This window comes from Tachyglossus aculeatus, chromosome 2, assembly GCF_015852505.1.
Source record: "Tachyglossus aculeatus isolate mTacAcu1 chromosome 2, mTacAcu1.pri, whole genome shotgun sequence".
In the NCBI taxonomy this organism is placed as follows: Eukaryota; Metazoa; Chordata; class Mammalia; order Monotremata; family Tachyglossidae; genus Tachyglossus; species Tachyglossus aculeatus.
In genome coordinates, this window is record NC_052067.1 from 25494721 (window position 1) to 25518117 (window position 23397).

The window sequence follows — 23397 nt, forward strand, 5'->3', positions numbered from 1 at the left end:
GTACAAATTGGCAACATATAGAGACAGTCCCTACCCAACAGTGGGCTCACAGTCTAAAAGGGGGAGACAAAACCAAACATACTAACAAAATAAAATAAATAGAATAGATATGTACAAGCAAAATAAATAAATAAATAAATTAATTAATAGATTAATAAATATGTACAAACATATATACATATATACAGGTGCTGTGGGGAAGGGAAGGAGGTAAGATGGGGGGGATGGAGAGGGGGACGAGGGGGGGTTTAGCTTAGAATCAAGCTAAACAGGTTGGACAGAGTCCCTGTCCCAAAGGGGGCTCACAGTCTTAATCCCCATTCTACAAATGAGGCAACTGAGGCCCAGAGAAATGACTTGCCCAAGGTCACACGGCAGACATGTGGCAGAGTCAGGACAAGAACCCACATAATAATAATAATGACATTTATTAAGCGCTTACTATGTGCAAAGCACTGTTCTAAGAGCTGGGGAGGTTATAATTAATAATAATAATAATAATGGCATTTGTTAAGCGCTTACTACATGCGAAGCACTGTTCTAAGCGCTGGAGGGGGATACAAGGTGATCAGGTTGTCCCACGAGGGGCTCACAGTCTTAATCCTCATTTTACAGATGAGGTAACTGAGGCCCAGAGAAGTGCAGTGACTTGCCCAAAGTCACACAGCTGACAAGTGGCAGGGCCGGGATTTGAACCCATGACCTCCGGCTCCCAAGCCCGTGCTCTTTCCACTGAGCCACGCTATAAGCTGATCAGGTTGTCCCACGGGGGGCTCACAGTCTTAACCTCCATTTTACAGACGAGGTAACTGAGGCCCAGAGAGGTTACGTGACTTGCCCAAAGTCACACAGCTGACAAATTGGCAGAGCTGAGATTTGAACCCATGACCTCTGACTCCAAAGCCTGTGCTCTTTCAATTGAGCTACGCTGCTGACTCTCATCCCCGAGCTCTCTCCACTAGGCCATTCTGCTTCCCCAAACGCCTTAACGATTACCATTAAAAAACAAACTACAAACCGATGAAGTCCGCACTGAGGAGGTCATACAGCCTGTCTGAGGAGCTACATCCGAGCCTTCTCTTGAAGTCCAAGAGCTGGTTCAGAGTGATACTCCCGGGACGGGAGAGTTTGAGTCCTCAGTGATGGGCTGTCACGACTCCCCTTCCCATTACGGCTTTTCCTGCGAACTGAAGGGGAGAAGGTGACTGCTTGTGTTTGAGACTCCCCCCACCTATCCAGCCCAGAACCCAGTACTGAGTCAGAACGGAGATGTTTCTGGCTCCCGGGAAACGGAGACGCGGACACCTTGGGTTGCCCCTGCCAGCACTCTGTTCAAGGAGGAGCTGTCAAACTGCTCATCCATGATTTCCAACACAAGTGCTGCAGGCTGGATGGCCAAGGATTCACACTGTAGGCTGTCAGTCACAGCTTTGTGAGAAAAAGGGGACTGCCCAGATTTTCTCTCATGGTGCTGGAGAGAATCACAATGCACTCAAGCACTTTTATACTCATCCCAGTCCCACGGCACTTCCGAAATACTCTAAATGCTCAAGTGCCAAGTACTCTACTCTTTCTCCTATACATAATTTACTTTAATGCTTGTCTCCTCCGATGATGATGATGGCATTTGTTAAGCGCTTACTGTGTGCCAAGCACTGTTCTAAGCGCTGGGGGGGATACAAGGTAATCAGGTTGTCCCACACGGGGCTCACAGTCTTAATCCCCATTTTACAGAGGAGGTAACTGAGGCCCAGAGAAGTTCAGGGACTTGCCCAAAGTCACAGAGCTGACAAGTGGTGGGGCCGGGATTAGAACCCATGATGTCGGACTCCCAAGCCCGTGCTCTTTCCACTGAGCCACGCTGCTTCTCCTATAAGACTGTAAGCTCCTTGTGGGCGGGATCGTGCCTATCAAGTTTGTACTGTACTTTCCCAAGCGCTTAGTACAGTGCCCTGCACACAGTAAGCCCTCGATAAATACCATTACTTGACTGGCTGATACTGGATAAAACTTAAAACGCGGTAAAGAGAAAGGATCGTACAACTTACGCGCACGTCTGAAGACGGCAAACATTTGCAACTGCTTTTTACTGGGTTGCTTGGGCTTTCCTTTTAATCTCAGGGAGTTCCTTGAAATCTCGAGGAGAAACCATGCCAAATGCCAACCCCCGGAGCTTAAACAATTAAGACTATTTCTAGGCCGGCAAATAGTTGTCTTCTGATATGATTTTGGTTGGGAGAGGGAGTCCCGTCATTCAAGAACGACAGTGAGAGGGATGCTACTCACATGCCTGCCAGAAAGATCCTAAAGGATATGACACAAGTGACGTCTCCCAAATGGGATGGTAATTTCTGTTCCAGCTGTTTTAGGAGCAAATCCCCCAAATCCCTGGAGTCTGAAATTCATATTGACTGTACGGTGCCAAAAGGTTTCTAAATGAAGACTTCCCATTCCATCCATCATAGGGTGAACATGTTTCCCACAGCACTTGTATGCATATCTGTAATTTAGTTATTTATGGTCATTTCTGTCTCCCCCCTCTCTCCTACGAATCGACACCTTATCGTGGCAGGAGAGTCTGTGTACGCTGATTAAGATTTGAGCTATGCCATATAGGGTTACCCGTAATGGAAAGGTCTAAGCCGAAGCATCAAAGTCAATTCACCCGGGGTGGTCAGCAGCGTCATGGGAAAGAGTCAAAGGCAGCTGATTAAGTGACCAAAACACTGATCAAAGACTCAAGTTTTTACTGAGCGGAAGAAGGCAAAGGTAAAGCACTTCCGTATCTTTACCAAGAAAACTCTATGAATACCCATAACAGAACGATTTTATGGCAGAAGATGGGATGCTCTGGAGGGGGTGTGTCCATGGAGTCGCTAGGGATCGGAAACGACTCGATGGCGTCTGAAGAAGACCAGTCTCCCCCTCTAGACTGTAAGCTCGTTGTGGGCAGGTGTTGAGTCCATTTATTGTTAAATTGTACTCTCCCAAGTGCTTAGTACAGTGCTCTGCACACATGAGAAGCAGCGTGGCTCAGTGGAAAGAGCGCGGGCTTGGGAGTCAGAGGTCATGGGTTCGAATCCCGCCTCCCCCACATGTCTGCTGTGTGACCTTGGGCGAGTCACTTCACTTCTCTGGGCCTCAGTTCCCTCATCTGTAAAATGGGGATTAAGACTGTGAGCCCCACATGGGACAACCTCATCTCCTTGTATTCCCCCCAGCGCTTAGAACAGTGCTTTGCACATAGTAAGCGCTTAATACCAACATTATTATTATTATTATTTGAGCAATCAGTAAATATGATTGAATGAACGAATGATTTCAAGATAGAACAGCTGTTTGTCCTTCACCCAGTCCTATTCATTCATTCATTGAATCGTATTAATTGAGCGTTGTGTGCAGAGCACTATACTAAGCACTTGGGAAGTACATACAATTTGGCAACACACAGAGACAGTCCTTACCCAACAATGGGCTCACACCTTAGGTCCACAGTCATCTTTTGAAACTTCTTTTCCCTAGATCATCAGTTTGGTTTTACTGAAGCTCGTACTTCCCAAGCGCTTAGTACAGTGCTCTGCACACAGTAAGCGCTCAATAAATACGATTGAATGAATGAATGAATGAAGCTAGAGCCAGATTCTACAATGGTGCACTATACAGATTTGCTCCACTAATTTTTCTGGAGACAGCTGTTTTTCCCTAGTCTTAATACTCTTTCAATACTCGAGACAGAAAAGGACTCAAACCTGTCCTATAACTTCTTATGGAAATTGATTTCTTGTCATTTTTTTTGCTCTGGTTATAAACAAAGTTGATGAGTGACTGATAACAAAGACCTAGAACTCTCTTACTGGAGTTCTAATCCCACAGGTTAATATGATGTTAATAGAATCTATACACTAATGCTTCCAGGAAGTGGACCCTAGGAGAGCTTTAAAAGTGAAATGTGAAAGTGGAAAGAGTCTGAAATTGTAGGATATTGAAGTAAGAATGCATTTAGCTGACTGAGAGCATAATTTCCGTGCATATCACATCTGAATTTGCAAAGCAGACATGACAGCCCGTGAATACAAATCAGCAGAAGTTCTTATTGGAAACAAATGAGTCTAAGGTCCCTAAAACAATCACTGATGGAATATCAGAAATCATCAGTTACTGATTCCAATATTAGACAAACGTTAAGATAATCACTTGATGTAATTACAAATATACAAATACCTAATTTATAACATAAATGTAACCTGGCATTTGGAATTGAAATCAAGTATCCCTCACCTGTAAAACAGAGTTGAAACAATATTAAGATTTCCATTACCATAATATGAATACTGTTCTACAAAAATTACTCGATTCTAACAAATCAAACAGAAAAGCAATATTTTTAAATAGTAATTTCCATAGGTTGATTGCTCCCCTGATAAGACTGCATAATCCTTTGACATTCTTGTTCAGTAAACTTTCTTCTCCTGACCATCATTCATTTGAAATACCATCCTTCCCAATACATACTTTTCCATTTTCCAGTTTCTAAAAAGAGGCTGTCTTAGTTTCTTCTTGAATTTTTCTTATCTGGGGAATAATTATTTATATTTATGTCTGTCTTCCCCTAAAGACTATAAGCTCGTTGTGGGCAGGAAATGTGTCTATTATATTGTACTCTCCCAAGAGCTTAGTACACTGCTCTGCACACAGGAAACGCTCAATAAGTATGACCGACAGATTGACTGATTTCAGTAACTTCTAGGTCTGAAAATGTAAAGAAACTGTATTGAAATTCAATTGATCAATCATATTTATCAAATGCTTGTAGCGGGCAGAGCACTGTACAGAGCACTTGGGAGATTACCCCACAACAGAGTTGGTACACACGTTCCTACCCACAAGGAGTTTAACAAGGCATGGTAAGACTACACCGAGGAATTCAAGATTAAAGACGTGAATTCTGAGGGGTTTTGTCTCCCTGGAAGCAGCAGTCACTAAAATCCTTTGTTTTGCCAACCTTTTCTCAATTTTCTGGTGCTTTTGGTCGGGTCACTGTTCATATTCACCTCAGTCAGAAGTCGGGGCAGGCACAGAGGGAATCCATTTAGCTCAGATTTTGTCTTCAATATGGAAAAAAGAGGGTTCAAGAAAGACACTTATCCTCATGTTCACGGATGCATAATAACAATAGTAATCTGGATAATAATTGTGGCGCTTGCGAAGTGTTACCATATGCCACACACTGTAATAAGCACCAGGGTAGATACAAGATAACTAGGTCAGACACAGTTTCTGTCCCACGCGGGGCTCAGGGTTTAGGAAGGAGAGAGAACAGGTATTTAGCACCCACTTTAGAGTTGAGGAAACTGAGGCACAGAGAATCTACAAGACTTGCCCAAGGTAACAAATCAGGCCAACGGCAGAGCTGGGATTAGAGCCCAGGTTCTCTGACTCTGAGGCCTGACTCTTTTCACTAGGCCACGCTGCTTCTTAGGCACTTTAACCTTCGCCCAACTTTGGGCCCTCAAGGGAATCAGCAATAAAGCTGCAGATTGGATATGAAATATTGGGCTCATACAGGTCTCCCTCCCTAAATTAGAGTTCTGTGATCCATGAACTAAGTGAAATAAGGAAATGAAATCAAATCAGTAATTTTTTTGTTTGTTAGCAGCTTTGGCAAAAATGTTTGGTGGGGAAAGATCCTGATATTTCTGGATAAAATTCAAAATCTGAATCATTTATGAATTTCTGTTATCCATCATCACAGCATCATCAGCGCTTAGAAGAGTGCTTTGCACATAGTAAGTGCTTAATAAATGCCATTATTACTATTATTATTATCAATAGCAATGCTGCCTCATTACTATGGCTGAGTTGACTGAGGTTGGCTGGTCATATTTCTCCACACTGCTAGTTCAAAAAAAAAAAAAGGACGGTGGTTCAGGGTGGGCAAGGGGGATTGCTGTGTCCTCAAACCAGGGAAACCATCTGTCAACGCTTAGGTTTGATGCCAAAAGATTCATTTACTTCTCATCACATAATTCTTTTTAATCACACCTATAACTGGATAGGTTGGGTCCTTCCTTTGTAAACTCATCTTTACTTGAAAGTCTGATGTCTTTCCAAAAGTATTATTATATTCTTCAAATTTTCTCTCATTTTGGAAAGAGCCTAGTGAGACTTTCAGAAAACTGCTGATGTTCTCAGGAAAAATTTGAGAGCTGGGGGTGGGGAGTGGAGGGCATCTGGGTCTGCACAGCCATTAGAGCTCCTAGATCTCAGGGTTTCCTACCTCATTCATTCGATCGTATTTATTGAGCACTTACTGTGTGCAGAGCACTGTACTAAGCGCTTTCTCACTCTTTCTCCTACTACTGCCATTTCCAGGGGAACTAGGGCTAAACCTCAGAGGGGCGGAAAGGAAGTGGCAGGTTGCCTAGTGTCTCCTGGGCTACTTGTTTCTAATGTTCCACGTGGTGCTGCCACAGAGCCAGCATAATAATAATAATAATAATAATAATAATAATAATAATAACAACAACATTTATTAAGCGCTTACTATGTGCAAAGCGCTGTTCTAAATGCTGGGGAGGTTAACAAGGTGATCAGGTTGTCCCACGGGGGGCTCACAGTCTTCATCCCCATTTTAGAGATGAGGTAAACGAGGCCCAGAGAAGTGAAGTGACTTGCCCAAAGTCACACAGCTGACAAGTGGTGGAGCTGGGATTTGAACCCATGACCTCTGACTCCAAAGCCCGGGCTCTTTCCACTGAGCCACGCTGCTTCTCCATGTGGCCTGGACAGTTGTCCCCCCCTGCACCCCACTTCCTTCCCCTCACCATCACTGGGACCCAGGAGACGGAAACCCTGTTTTACCAAACCCCTATGTACGTTGGATCCAAAACAAGAAAACATCGATTAAAACACAAAGAGAAAATGACTGGACCTCGATGAGTAGAATACCGTAATACCAAAGATAATGACCCTTTTCACAAATGTAAATGAAACTGAAAGTTACAAATTGTATTTCTGCTGTCACCAATTTCTCACCTTTGAACATAAGGCGATTTGAAATCTAGATATGGTCATTTCCATTTGCATCACTTGTGCTGCACATTATTGGAAATCAAAACAGAATAACAATGGGAATAAAAGATAAATATTGGTTTTGATATTTTTACTCTTCATTAAGCAAGCACAAAAGATGCTGGCGTTTTTTTTAACCATACTCTTTCTGATTCTGTTTTTGTTATGAAGTTATATTTAAAAATGTTATTTTTTTCCATAGTTCTTTTAGGTCCGGTTATTTCTGTGCTCCAATGCTTTCCCCTTTTTTATTGTGTTTACAACAGATGAAATGTACAGCACTTCAAAAAGACAAAAAAAAAAAAAATCTGAGCAGATAGCACCTGCTACTTGCCAGCTGTTGTGATTCCTACCTTATTTTCAAGCTAACAAAAAAGGGACTGATAACTAGCTTCTTGTGGGTTGGGATCACGTCTACCTTCTCATTCATTTAATTGTATTTACTGAGAGCTTACTGTGTGAAGAGCACTGTACTAAGCGCTTGGGAGAGTATACTATATCAGTAAACAGACATATTCCCTGCCCGCATTGAGCTTACAGTCTCAGTCTGGACAAAAGTGTTACAGGTGGCTGGGAAAATCTCAAACGTACTTATTGCGTGCTTACTGTGTGCAGAGCACTGGTAAGCACTTGGGCGAGTGCAATGTAACAGTTGGTAGATATATTCCCTCCCCACAAAGAACTTATAGTCTAGTTCTATAGTCTAGAACTTATAGTTATGTGTTGCCAACTTGTACTTCCCAAGTGCTTAGTACAGTGCTCTGAAAAACAGTAAGCGCTCAATAAATACGATTGATTGATTGGAGTGGGAGACAGACATTAAATAAGTGAATTACGGGTACGTACGTAAGTGCTGTGGGGGTACTCTCCCAAGTGCTTAGTACAGTGTTCTGCACACAGTAAGCACTCAATAAATATCACTTGCTGCTGGACTGATTGGTAGCATTTATTGCAATTCAGTATGCTTTATCATCATCATCAATCGTATTTATTGAGTGCTTACTATGTGCAGAGCACTGTACTAAGCGCTTGGGAAGTACAAGTTGGCAACCTATAGAGACAGTCCCTACCCAACAGTGGGCTCACAGTCTAGAAGGGGGAGACAGAGAACAAAACCAAATATACTAACAAAATAAAATAAATAGAACAGATATGTAAAAGTAAAATAAATAGAGTAATAAATATGTACAAACATATATACATATATACAGGTGCTGTGGGGAAGGGAAGGAGGTAAGATGGGGGGATGGAGAGGGGGACGAGGGGGAGAGGAAGGAAGGGGCTCAGTCTGGGAAGGCCTCCTGGAGGAGGTGAGCTCTCAGCAGGGCCTTGAAGGGAGAAAGAGAGCTAGCTTGGCGGATGGGCAGAGGGAGGGCATTCCAGGCCCAGGGGATGACGTGGGCCGGGGGTTGATGGCGGGACAGGCGAGAGCGAGGTACGGTGAGGAGATTAGCGGCGGAGAAGTGGAGGGTGCGGGCTGGGCTGGAGAAGGAGAGAAGGGAGGTGAGGTAGGAGGGGGCGAGGTGATGGACAGCCTTGAAGCCTAGGGTGAGGAGTTTCTGCCTGATGCGCAGATTGATTGGTAGCCACTGGAGATTTATCCTGAGAATAGTAGGTTGGGGTTCTGGAGATGAGGCAGCAGGGCAGTAGTATAGCTTCCTTGTGATTGATTCCTGTAGGGTTGACCTCAGGGTTGACCTCTAATCTTCACCAGTCAGCCTGTCTGGTCCCAGATTAGCCTTTGGCCATCCGGCCTGGTCAGAGAGAAGCATCATGGTGCCTAAATCCCAGGCTTCCTTGGGAGTAAAGGGATGGTGTGACAGGATGAGGCTCCGACCTTATCGCCACCGGGGATGAGCGAATCATGGCCTCGTGTCCCCATCCCTCGGACATCACCCACCATCACAGCATCTAAACTCTGCTAGAGTGGAGGGTGAGTGAAGCATGAAGGCTGGCCTCGGAGCCCCCTCCCAGGATCACCTTCCATAGCTGTGGGGTCCGAGGCTTCTCCATCACAGAGGGGGAGATGAAGTAGTAGTAATAATAATAATAATAATAATAATAATGGTATTTGTTAAGCGATGACTATGTGCCAAGCACTGGGGGGAATACAAGGTAATCAGGTTGTCCCACATGGGGCTCACAGTCTTAATCCCCATTTTACAGATGAGGGAACTGAGGCACAGAGAAGTTAAGTGACTTGCCCAAAGTCACACAGCTGAAGAACGGCAGAGCCAGGATTAGAACCCATGACCTCTGACTCCCAAGCCTGTGATCTTTCCACTGAGCCACACTGCTTCTGATCCCCATGTGGAACAGGGACTATATCCAATCTGCTTATACTGCATTTACTCCAGTGTTTAGCACAGTGCTTGCTTATAATTAACAAATACCACTATCATTATTATTTTTAAATGCCAATAACACTGTGGACTTCACTGATTCTGGATGTGGCTGAGGTAGGGAGAAGGTTAAAGCTAGCTTTGATATCTAAAATTTAATAGTTTTATATTTTTGTCTTTGCTTCTAGATTGGAAGCTCCTTGTGGGGAAGGACTGTCATTCATTTTTTTTTTTTTTAGCAGGGGGTATATTTAAAATGTCTACTCAGTGCTGTGCACAAAGTAGGTACTCAACTAATATTAGTAAGAAGAAATGGAAAACAGCTTTTTTCTCTTAGGTCGACATGGTGAGGTTTGGTTCTTTTCTGAAAGATAGCACTAGCGGGGATATGCTGACTGGTTTTTCAATTGCACAGACACCTGGGTTGGAAATCAGGTTTCTCCTCTGGGGCTTGTGTCTTTTGTCTTGTCTGGCATTATGCCTAAAATGGACATTTCAACTGAAAACCTCAGGGGGAAAGCAAACAAAAAAAAAATCCATTCCTACTGTAGTGGTAACAAGTGTGTAAGATATTTGTAACCCATGCGTTACTATAGATGATGAAACAAATTCAGCTCTTTCCACCAGTTGTACATTGTCCAGTTCTGCCGAAATGTGTGTTCACACTATTCATTTTGGCTAGAATGCACTGGCAGGACAAAGGAACGTTCTTCCAACAATTTAAGCACCATATGGTGTTGGAATAAATGTTCACGTACATACGCACGTGGGTAGTGTCATACACGGTGAGTACTGAGCTTCTTCGTAAGTGTTCCTTAATGCAGAGTTCTGCAAAAAACCGCAATCACCGTGCTCTAAGAGAACTTGGAAAACCCCATTTTCTAAACTCGACAGGCAAAGACCAAAATTCCCAGAGTAAGAGCCGCAAAAAGAGGATGCTTCGGCTAGGCTGTTCAGACAGCAGTGAGAAAGGTCACTGACCATGCCATGTTTCTGAAACGTTAGATTGCCTCTCAAGGTCTATGCCCTAATGTATCTACTGCATAATCCCAAGATGGAGCTCCCGACACCCACAGCCTAAATCCCCCCAAACCTTGGATTTTTTTCATGTTACGGGGTATAGAGATTCCGACTGATTGAGAAAGAAATGCAAATGATCTAGGTATATTATATTCTGTCGAGATCACAGTTTAAAAAAATTAAAGGTCATGCCAAAGAACATAGGGCTCCCCAGATCTGAGCTTAGTGCCAGTGGTAGTAATGACACTGACTGAATGCCCTCAGAGTGTGATGCACTGGGCTAGGCACTTGGAAAGCTCAACCGAAGCAAGCCACGTTCCCTGCTGACAGGAAGCTTACATTTTTTTAAATGGTATTAGTTTAGCTCTTACTACACTCCAGGCATCGTACTAACCACTGGGTTGGTGATCAGGTTGGATCCCGTCTCTGTTCCATGTGGGACTCAGAGTCTTAATCCCCATTTTACACATAAGTTCACACACACAGAGAAGTCAAGTGACTTACCCAAAGTCACACAGCTGACCGAATTAGAACCCAGGTCCTTCTGACGTCCAGGCCCATACTCTATCCACTAGACCACACTGCTTTTCCCTTAAAGCAGCGTGGCTCAGTGGAAAGAGCACGGGCTTTGGAGTCACAGGTCATGGGTTCGAATCCCGGCTCCACCAATTGTCAGCTGTGTGACTTTGGGCAAGTCCCTTCACTTCTCTGGGCCTCAGTTACCTCATCTGTAAAATGGGGATTAAGACTGTAAGCCCCACGTGGGACAACCTGATCACCTTGTAACCTCCCCAGCGCTTAGAACAGTGCTTTGCACATAGTAAGCGCTTAATAAATGCCATCATTATTATTATTATTATTATTAAAAAGGTCCAGCTTACCGGACTCGGATATCCCCATTCCTCTCCTAGGGAATCCTAACTCGATCCAATTCTGGATGTTTTGATCTTGTTCCTAGATGGACAGAAACAAGTAGCCAGGGGCCACACCCCAGGGAGCTCGTGGCACCTGTGGCAGTGAAGTCTCACTGGGATCGTAGCCGGTATCAACGCCTCCCTTCACAGTACATCCTACCTCCTTATGGCAGACTCGTTTCTCTCATTCGGTCTGTCATGAAATCCCGACATTTCTACCGTCACGACGTCTCTAGAAACCACCCTTTCCTCTACATCCAAACTGCTACTGGGCTGATCCCAGCTCTCGCCGTTCCCCACTTTGACTGTTGCTTCAGCCTTCTCGTTCCTCCCTACCTCTGTCTTTCCCCTCTTCGTTCCATACTTTGCTGTTACCCAGATCATTTTTCAGTCTGCATCTCCCCACTCCTCAAAAACCTCCAGTTGTTGCCCATCCACCTCCACAGCAGACAGAAACACCTTAGCACGGGCTTTAAGGCACTGAGTCAGCTGTCTCCCTCCTACCTTCCCTCACATCTCTTACTTCAAATCAATGCACACGCTGCACTCTCTAACCCCAACCTGCTCTCTGTTCTTGATCTTGCCTATCCTGCCACCGCCCCCTTGTCCATGTTTTCCCTGGGGCCTGGAACTCCCTCCCTCTTCATAGCCATCAATCCACCACTCTTCCCACCTTCAAAATCACATCTCCTCGGAGAAGTCTTCCCACTCTAAGCTCTCACTGTCCCTTCCCACCCTCCCCTCTGCATCGACTACACACTTGGCTGCGTACCCCTTAAGTGTTTCGATACTCTCCGCAGCCCCACAGCACTTAGGTGCATATCCTTATACTCTACTACGGGTTCTAATCCCGGCTCCGCCGCTTGTCTGCTGTGTGACCTTGGCCAAGTCACTTCACTTCTCTGTGCCTCGAGTTCCTCATCTGTAAAATGCGGAGTGAGACAGTGAGCCCCACGTGGGACAGGGACTGTGTCCAACCCTATTTGCCTGTACCCACCCCACTGCTTAGTACAGTGCCCGGTACATAGTTTCGGCGCTTAACAAATACGATTATTATTCCTATTTCTCCTATCTATAATTTTATTTTAATTTCTCTCTCCAGGTAATAATGATAAAAACTGTGGTATTTGTTAAGTGGTTACTATGTGCCAGGCACTGTACTGAGCACTGGGGTAGATACAAGGTAATTGGGTTGGCAGAGGGCTCACAGTCTTAGTCCCCGTTTTACAGATGAGTTAACTGAGGCACCGAGAAGTGAAGTGACTTGCCCAAGATCACACAGCAGATACACGGAGGAGCCAGGATTAGAACCCAGGTTCTTCTAACTTCCAGGCCCATGCTCTATCCACTAAGCCATGCTGCTTCTGTAAAATTTTGTAGACAGGGATTACATCTACCAACTCTGTTGTATTTTCTCAAGTGTACAGTGAAGTACAGTGCTCTGCATACAGTAAACACCCAATTCATTCGTATTTATTCAGCGCTTACTGTGTGCAGACCACTGTACTAAGCGCTTGGGAAGTACAAATCGGCAACATATAGAGAAGGTCCCTACCCAACAACGGGCTCACAGTCTTGAATGGAAGCAGTGTGGCCTAGGGGAAAGAGAATGGGCCTGTGAGTCGGAGGACCTGGGTTCTAATCCTTACTCTGCCACTTGTCTGTTGTGGACCTTGGGCAAGTCACTTCACTTCTCTGTGCCTCAGTTACCTCATCTGTAAAATGGGGATGAAGACCGTGAGCCCCATGTGGGTCATGGACAGTGTCCAACCTGATAGCCTTGTACTTATCCCATCAATTAGAAGAGTGTCTGACACACAGAAAGCACTTAACAAGTACCATAACGATAAGCAAATAAACTCCATTGCTTAACTGACTATCAATTGTATTATAGTATTTTCCTCAAACTTTGAGTACAGTGCTCTACAGTAAGTGCTCAATAAATGCCCCTGATTAATGTGAAAGGTTGAAGGTGCAGTAAATTAATTTGAGCAGACCAGAGAGGCCTTTATGTTAGTGTTCACTGGTTTGACTTTTTTGTTTCGGGTTTGGGGTGGGCCAGTCCCCTGGCCAGAGGACATGCCCTTGAATTGTTCTCCAACAGTGGTGATGGTCCTCTTTGAAAATGAAGGATAGCTTTTCACAAGTTATTTTTCTTGTCAATAAAATACCTGCATTCCTAAGGCTAAGATGAACAGCTTTACGTTAATAATACACTGAAACTAAAATTTGGTGGGGGAGGAATGGGAGAAACTTCTAAAACTTACTTAGCAAAACTCCAAGTGGTCACTGTCATCTTCAAGGTTGGACCGTTCCTGATTTTCTGGCTGCTGCCCTAGGCTCTCACAGTACTTTTACCATTTAATGAAGGTCAGATGAACAAACACTAGGACCCCAACAACAACAAACACAACACAATGACACCAATGCAAAAAGGCGGGACAGTCATTTCAGGCCAACCACCCAGATGGAGCCACTAAATACATGGAAACACACAAAAATTCTACACTCAGCTCAGCCAGAACATGTTTTCGCTAGGTATTTTGGCTAGAATGCCATTGGAAGTAGGGCTTTTCTTCTGAAGGCACCAAGCTATTTGGGAATCACAGTCCTGCATTATCAGAAGAAACTGCTTGTTTGCAGGTGGCCGTGCATGCAGGGCTGCAATGGAGAACCATGGCATGAATTTCCTTAATGTCAGGCTTCGTAAGAATGCATTACAGGAGCACTAGGTATAATCCAGGTGCACTACATATATTAACTAAAAACTATACTTTATGAAGTAATAGCCTTCCATTTACTTAACTGCCTTTTGGAGCATGAGATATTAAAAGTATCTTCATCACCAAAGCGTAACCCTACGCCAAAGCGTAACTCTACACTTCCAAGGCACAATCAAATAGCTATAGTTGATCAATGCACATAACCGGATATTGGCATTTTAGGTTCAAATACTACTTAAACTCTCCACTGGCGTTGGTTCAAGTGATGCCATTATTTCTCTTTCATATCCAACATGGTCTCAAAAGGAGACAGCAGTCAGTAGGTGACTGCTGTTATAAACTTATTCCGTAGCTCAGAAGCAATGTTGTCTTCTGATCTGATCTCTAATTCAAGACTATTCTCCATTCCTTTCTTACTAAAATAAATCCCTGCTTTGTGCCAATAGTCTTGGATTATGGCAGGTCTTGACATTCAAAGATCCTGTAAGCATTTTTACTGCTTGTCTGGTATTGTCGACAGTCTTACAGCATCAATAAGGATTTCCTATAGCAAGGATGGGAAAGGAACTTTAATGTTCACAATTATTTTCTGACCCAGAGATTGCAAAATTAATACACAGATGAGAAACAGTAATTCTAAGAACACAGTGCTTAGCTGTAGGACTCTCAAACACAAAATAATTGCCGGGAATCAGAGCAATGCTTCTCTTTTCCTCTACCAAGAAACTCAGTTCAGTTTGGTCAACCACACTGAAAATAGAGGAACAGTCATTCCTGCTAGATAGTATTCTGAAAGTCACGTTGGTGGGATTTTACAGTCCTAAAAAGTGGGTTTGCAAATGAATTTTTCTTCCAATGACATCTGCTTCCTGGCTGTGCTGAAACGACAGCTAAACACCACAGAATTATGCACTCTTGGTTGTTTACCACTTTCTTCCTTAAAAAGTCATAGTGGGCTTGATATCAAAAAGTATGGTTTCACCGCATTAAACATAATCCATAGCATAAAGTATTTATCAAAGTTTCTTGGCTATTATGTCTCTATCTGCATTCCACATACACGTCTGCAAGGTTTCTCAGTCTCTCTCGAAACAGGAAAAGCCCTCACTTCCTAAAAATCTCAGAGTTTCTTCCTTGGATCACTAGACTCAAATCCAGGCTACATCAAGCACACCACTCTGAAACCCCCACAGTTTACATATCACAACTCCAAACGATGGAAACCCACGACATTTTTAACATTGTTTTCTTTGGGAGATAGCTGAACCAGAAATCCTGAAATAAGTGCTGTTCATAGAACTAATGTAGGGACATTTTTAAAGAAACATTCATAAAGCTAAACTGATATTTAAACTATACAATTTTAAGAATAAATTTTGTTTAGCTACCGATATAAAGATCTAAAGTGTGGTGTTCTCTAAATCTCTTAGAAAGGGCTTACTTTGGGCAGAAAAGCCAACAGCCTTCTATTCCAGTTTGTTTGTTTGAATGGTATTTGTTAAGCATTTACTATGTGCTGGGGAAGATGCAAGCTAATCAGGTTGGACACAGTCCATGTCCCACATGGGGCTCACAGTATTAATTACCATTTTACAGATGACATAACTGAGGCGCAAAGAAGTTGAGTGATTTGCCCAAGATGGCAAAGCAGGCAAGTGGCAGAGCCAGGATTAAAACTCAGGTCCTCTGACTCATAGGCCCATGCTCTTTCCACTAGACCATTCTGCTTTTTTGGAGGATTGTGGAAAATAGAACTGGGAAATGTATTTTATATTAAAACAGATGGGAATCTTTAAAAAAAACCATTAAAGAGCAGCACATACGAAAACTCAACTGTTCTCCCGATCTTTCAAAATAAGAAAGAGTACTATGAAGGTGATGAGGAGGGAGATTACAGAGTGTCTGTTAGACTGTGAGATGCTTGAGAGTAGGGACCTTATTTATTAACGCTATTGTATTGTAATAACTGTGGCATCTGTTAATACAATAATTGTGTTATTAAGTATCGAAACTCCTTGGTGGCAGGGATCGCGTCTACCAAATCTATTGAACTGTACTTTACCAAATGCTAAATACAGTACTCTGAACACAAGAGCTCAATAAACACTATTGATTGATTGATTTCTATGTGCCAAGCACTTGTACTAAGCATGCGGGTAGATACAAGCTCGTCAGGTAGGACACAGTCCCTTTTCCCACTGGGTCTCGGCATCTTAGGGGGAGGGAAAACAGGTATCAATCGCCATTGTACAGATGAGGAAACTGAGGCACAGAAAAGTTAAGCTACTTCTCTAAGGCCACCGGCAGACAGTGGTAGAGCAGGGATCAGAACACAGGTGCTTGTTCTTGTACTTTTCCAAGTGCTTAGTACAGTGCTCTGCACAAAGTAAGTGCTCAAAAAATACCACTGATTGTCTCCCCCCTCTAGACTATAAGCTCATTGTGGGCAGGGAATGCATCTACCAATTCTGTTTTATTCTCAAGTACTTACTACAGTGTTCTGCACATAGTGAGCACTCAGTAAATACCACTGATTGACTGACTGAAGGCTTTAATTGCAATGGTGGTAATTTACTTGTTGTTGTCCAAGAGAAATGCTAACTGCTTGGGAATATATTGCAAAAAACTAAATAGAAATCTGGAAATAGATACAATTCAAAGGGGACAACTAAGAGTCAACGAGGAGTAATATTTAAAAGAACAAAAGCAGAGGTTTGTTTAGGAAATGTGACAGAGATCTACAAGTAGGAAAATGTGATTAAAGGACTGCAAAACATGAAGCCATTACATTAGCTTAGAAGACCATCTGAGAATTAACTTATACGGATGATGTATTTGAAGATGTGAACATTGCCATCTTAGGAATAAAAGAAAAACCATAGCAGGAACAAGTCAGGGTACAACAAATATCTGCATCGTACAATTACAATTTGTGTTTAGAATACTGAAGCTCATTTTACATCTCTAGTGCAGACTTCAATTTATTTTCCTGGGTTTTCCCTGCCTCCATTAATTTAGAAGGGATGATGTATGATACAAAAGCATCTAAACTCAAAATTAGCCTGATTCAAAATAATACTGGACTTCTAAGAATCAATTTCCTTGGCTTCTTAGAGTCTGAATACAAATGAGAAGCAGCGTGGCTCCGTGGAAAGAGCGTGGGCTCTGTAGTCAGAGGTCATGGGTTCAAATCCCAACTCCACCAACTGTCAGCTGTGTGACTTTGGGCAAGTCACTTAACTTCTCTGCCTCAGTTACCTCATCTGTAAAATGGGGGCGAAGACTGTCAGCCCCACGTGGGACAACCTGATCACCTTGTAACTTCCCCAGCACTTAGAACAGTGCTTTGCACATACTAAGTGCTTAACAAATGCCATCATTATCATTATTACAAAGGTTTTCAAAAATAATTCCATTTAAATCTGGGAAGATTTTGACATCTTTTCACTCTGGAAAAGCCTACCCTTTCAGTTTATTCTCATATCAAAGTGCTCTCCCACCCGGATTATTTTGTCACCCTTCTCAGGAATTCTTCCAGTTCCTTCCTTTTCATTCATTCATTCAATCGTATTTATTGAGCGCTTACTGTGTGCAGAGCACTGTACTAAGCGCTTGGGAAGTACAAGTTGGCAACACATAGAGACGGTCCCGACCCAACAGCGGGCTCACAGTCTAGAAGGGGGAGACAGAGAACAAAACAAAACATATTAACAAAATAAAATAAAGAGAATAAATATGTACAAATAAAATAGAGTAATAAATACATACAAACATATATACAGGTGCTGTGGGGAGGGGAAGGAGGTAAAGCTGGGGGGATGGAGAGGGGGAGAATGCAGAAATGCAATCTAAAATGCATTCTAAAATGCAGAAACCAAAAATGCAAACAGTACTGCAGGTGCAGCTGTACTGTGTACTTCTAGAATGCAAAACAAAGTGGTTCTTTTTTTGGTTTCAGTCGCTACACAAATTCATTCATTCATTCATTCAATCGTATTTATTGAACGCTTACTGTGTGCAGAGCACTGTACTAAGCACTTGGGAAGTACAAGTTGGCAACATATAGAGACGGTCCCGACCCAACAGTGGGCTCACAGTCTAGAAGGGGGAGACAGAGAATAAAACAAAACAAAGCATAGTAACAAAATAAAATAAATAGAATAAATATGTACAAATAAAATAGAGTAATAAATACAAACATATATACATATATACAGGTGCTGTGGAGAGGGGAAGGAGGTAAAGCTGGGGGGATGGAGAGGGGGAGGAGAATGCAGAAATGCATTCTAAAATGCAGAAACCAAAACGCAAACAGTACTGCAGGTGCAGCTGTACTGTGGACTTCTAGAATGCAAAACAAAGTGGTTCTTGTTTTGGTTTCAGTGGCTACACGAATGATGCAGTCCTTACCCTGGAAGAGTCTACAGTCTTGATAAATCGAGGTATAAGTACAGAACCCAAGAACAAATCTAGATTACTCCTCATTACTCCGGCTTGGAACGTGCTACCTCCGACACGCAAATTCGTGAAGCGTTCCCTATTTTTTTCAGCGCTTAGAACAGTGCTTTGCACATAGTAAGCGCTTAATAAATGCCATCATCATCATTATCATCATATTTGGTATACAATAACTCTCTCCCCATTAAAAGCCTTATTGAAAGGCACATCTCCTCCAAGGTGCCTCCCCTGACGGAGCCCACGTTTCCTCTCCTCCCATTCCGTTCTTTGTCGCCCTGACTGGCTCCTTTCATTCATTCCCCTCTAGACTGTAAGCTTGTTGTGGGCAGGGAATGTGTTTGATGTTATATTGTACTCTCCCGAGTGCTTATTCGTTCATTCCATCGTATTTATTGAGCGCTTACTGTGTGCAGAGCATTGTCCTGGGCGACTTGGAAGTACAAATTGGCAACGTATAGAGACGGTCCCTACCCAACACCAGGCCCACAGTCTAGAAGGGGGAGACAATCAACAACAAATAACAACTAGACATTCCCGTACTTTGCCCAGACTAAGCATTCAATAAATGATTAATAATAATAACCCCCCTTCCCATCCTCACAGCACTTAAGTACATATCTGTAATTTTTTTATGTGAATGTCTGTCTCCCTCTCTAGATTGTAAGCTTGTTGTGGGCAGGGAATGTGTCTATTGTTGTATTGTACTCTCCCAAGCACTCAGTACAGTGCTCTGCACACATTAAATGCTTACTAAACACAATTGACTGCCGCCTGGGCTCCATTTCTAATCCCCTTCCTACCCAACCTCCAAGACATTGCTCACAGAGTCAGCCTCTTTAAGGTTCCCTAGCCCACTGTTGGGTAGGGACCGTCTCTATATGTTGCCAACTTGTACTTCCCAAGCGCTTAGTACAGTGCTCTGCACACAGTAAGCGCTCAATAAATACGATTGATTGATTGATTGATTGATAGTACATGAGTTTTGTGCCAAGGGAGGGTGGTAGGGAATCTAGCAGACTGTGAGGGGAACATGGTCCGCATAAGGAACAGCACTGCGCCCAGTTACAAAAGAAGCACAAATGAGCCTGTTGTGGGCAGGGATTGTCTTTATTTAATAATGATGGTATTTGTTAAGCACTTACTACGTGCAAAGCACTGTTCTAAGCAGTGGGGCAGATACAAGGTCGTCAGGTGGTCCCATGTGGGGCTCACAATCCTAATTCCCATTTAACAGAGGAGGGAACTGAGGCACAGAGGAGTCAAGCGGCTTGCCCAAGATCACACAGCAAGCAGAAAGTGGGCAGAGCAGGGATTAGAACCCATAACCTCTGACTCCCAAGCCCGGGCTCTTTCCACTAAACCACGTTCTTTCAATCAATCAATCGTATTTATTGAGCACTTACTGTGTGCAGAGCACTGTACTAAGCGCTTGGGAAGTACAAGTTGGCAACATACAGAGACGGTCCCTACCCAACAGTGGGCTCACAGTCTAGAAGGGGGAGACAGAGAACAAAACCAAACATATTAACAAACTAAAATAAATAGAATAGATATGTACAAGTAAAATAGAGTAATAAATATGTACCAAGCGCTTAGTACAGTGTTCTGCACACAGTAAGCTCTCGGTAAATACGGTTGAATGAATGAATGGTCGACGGAAGGCCCCTCAGATTTAGAAATAACATTTAGTGCTAATCCAAGCACTGAGAATTTCTCCCCCACTTCTGGTGCTCCTGAGGCATCATGTAACTCACTCTCAATAAAAATAACAATAATAATGATGGAATAATAATAATCATGGTATTTGTTTAGCATTTACTATGTTCCAAGCACTGTCCTAAGCGCTGGAAGATGCAAGGTAGGAAGGTTGTTCCACATGGGGCTCACAGTCTTAATCCCCATTTTACAGATGAGGCAACTGAGGCTCAGGGAAGCAGGGTGGCTCAGTGGAAAGAGCACAGGCTTGGGAGTCAGAGGTCATGGGTTCAAATCCCAGCTCCACCAATTGTCAGCTGTGTGACCTTGGGCAAGTCACTTAACTTCTCTGAGCCTCAGTTCCCTCATCTGTAAAATGGGGATGAAGACTGTGAGCCCCACGGGGGACAACCTGATCACCTTGTATCCTCCCCAACGCTCAGAACAGTGCTTTGCACAAAGTAAGAGCTTAACAAATGCCATCATTATTATTAATCCCATTTTACAGATGACGGAACTGAGGCCCAGAGAATAATAATAATAATAATGGCATTTGTTAAGCACTCACCATGCACCAAGCACTGTTCTAAGCGCTGGGGGGGATACGAGGTAATCAGGTTGTCCCCCGTGGGGCTCACAGTCTTCATCCCCATTTTACAGATGAGGTCACTGAAGCTCAGAGAAGTTAGGTGACTTGCCCAAGGTCACCCAGCAGAGTTGGGATTGGAACCCGTGACCTCTGACTCCCAAGAAGCAGCGTGGCTCAATGGAAAGAGCCCGGGCTTTGGAGTCAGAGGTCATGGGTTCAAATCCTGGCTCCGCCAACTGTCAGCTGTGTGACTTTGGGCAAGTCACTTCACTTCTCTGGGCCTCAGTTCCCACATCTGTAAAATGGGGATTAAGATTGTGAGTCCCCCGTGGGACAACCTGATCAACCTGTAACCTCCCCAGCGCTTAGAACAGTGCTTTGCAAACAGTAAGTGCTTAACAAATGCCATCATCATCATTATTATTATTAAGCCCGGGCTCTTTCCACTGAGCCAGCCACGCTGCTCCCCATATTATATTAGCTGTGTGACTTTGGGCAAGTCACTTAACCTCTCTGTGCCTCAAGTTACCTCATCTGTAAAATGGGGATGAAAACTGTGAACCCCCAGTAGGACAACCTGATCACCTTGTAACCTCCCCAGCGCTTAGAACAGTGCTTTGCACGTAGTAAGCGCTTAACAAATGCCATTATTATTATTATTATTATTCTCTGGTTGTCTCCCCCTTCTAGACTGTGAGCCCGCTGTTGGGCAGGGACCGTCACAATATGTTGCCAACTTGTACTTCCCAAGTGCTTGGTACAGTGCTCTGCACACAGTAAGCGCTCAATAAATAGAGAAGCAGTATGGCTCGGTGGAAAGAGCACGGGCTTTGGAGTCAGAGGTCATGGGTTCAAATCCCGGCTCCGCCGCACGTCAGCTATGTGACTTTGGGCAAGCCACTTAGCTGCTCTGGGCCTCAGTGACCTCAACTAGAAAATGGGAATGAAGACTGTGAGCCCCACGTGGGACAACCTGATTACCTTGTAACTTCCCCAGCGCTTAGAACAAGTGCCTTGCACATAGTAAGCGCTTAATAAATGCCATTATTATTATTATTATTATTATTATTATCATTATTCTCTGGTTGTCTGTCTCCCCCTTCTAAACTGCGAGCCCACTGTTGGGTAGGGACCGTCTCTATATGTTGCCAACTTGTACTTCCCAAGCGCTTAGTACAGTGCTCTGCACACAGTAAGCGCTCAATAAATACGATTGAATGAATGAATGAATTACTCTATTTATTTTACTTCTACATATTTACTATTCTATTTATCTTATTTTGTTAACATGTTTTGTTTTGTTCTCTATCTCCCCCTTCTAGACTGTGAGCCCGCGGTTGGGTAGGGACCGTCTCTAGATGTTGCCAACTTGTACTTCCCAAGCGCTTAGTACAGTGCTCTGCACACAGGAAGCGCTCAATAAATACGACTGAATGAATGAAATACCATTATTATTATTTTAGAATATTAATTTACATTATATTCGTGTATTATACCCAGACTGTGAGCCGGCTGTTGGGTAGGGACCGTGTCTATATGCTGCCAACTTGTACTTCCCAAGCGCTTAGTCCACTGCTCTGCACACAGGAAGCGCTCAATAAATACGACTGAATGAATGACTGACATGCCATTATTATTATTATTTTATAATATTAATTTACATCATATAATATTAGTGTATTATATCTAGACTGTGAGCCAACTGTTGGGTCGGGACCGTCTCTATATGTTGCCAGCTTGTACTTCCCAAGCGCTTAGTCCAGTGCTCTGCACACAGGAAGCGCTCAATAAATACGATTGAATGAATGAATGAAATTCGGCCCCGAAGTCTGGGAAGCTCACCTCCTCCTTCCCCTACCCTGATGCAACTGAGGCAAAAACGGTCAAAACGCCTCAACCGTCATTTGGGCAACGCCACGGGGCCACCGTCTGACCAAAGTACAATGCTTTACCAAAGCGGGGACGGAAGCGCTCAGTACAGTGCTCTGCACACAGTAAGCGCTTAATAAATACGATTGGATGAATGAATGAATGAAATACCATTATTATTATTATATTATAATATTAATTTACATCATATAATATGAGTGTATTACATCCAGACTGTGAGCCCGCTGTTGGGTAGGGACCGTGTCTAGATGTTGCCAACTTGTACTTCCCAAGCGCTTAGTCCAGTGCTCTGCACACAGTAAGCGCTCAATAAATATGAATGAATGAAATACCATTATTACTATTTTATAATATTAATTTACATCATATAATACGAGTGTATTGCATCTAGACTGTGAGCCCGCTGTTGGGTAGGGACCGTGTCTATATGCTGCCAACTCGTACTGCCCAAGCACTTAGTCCAGTGCTCCGCACACAGTAAGGGCTCAATAAATATGAATGAATGACTGAAATCCCATTATTATTATTATTACTTTATATTAATTTACATCATATAATATTAGTGGATTATATCTAGACTGTGAGCTCACTGTTGGGTAGGGACCGTGTCTAGACGTTGCCAACTTGTACTGCCCAAGTGCTTAGTCCAGTGCTCTGCACACAGTAAGCACTCAATAAATATGAATGAATGAATG

At 43.4% G+C, this 23397-nt stretch overlaps 1 protein-coding gene across 4 annotated transcripts in view; it reads right to left on the reverse strand.

Moving 5' to 3' along the window:
* The window catches only part of ZCWPW2 (zinc finger CW-type and PWWP domain containing 2), a 134304-nt gene that overhangs the window by 107106 nt on the left and 3801 nt on the right, over positions 1-23397 (reverse strand). The window contains exon 2 of one of the 4 annotated variants that reach the window (XM_038769795.1): positions 5052-5105. The exons of 1 other annotated variant lie outside the window; for it this stretch is intronic. The gene's annotated coding sequence lies outside the window, so the exon portion shown is untranslated. Of the gene's footprint in view, positions 1-1018; positions 1104-5002; positions 5106-23397 lie in introns of those variants that run through there. 2 more of the 4 variants (XM_038769787.1, XM_038769804.1) reach the window with 2 other exon arrangements.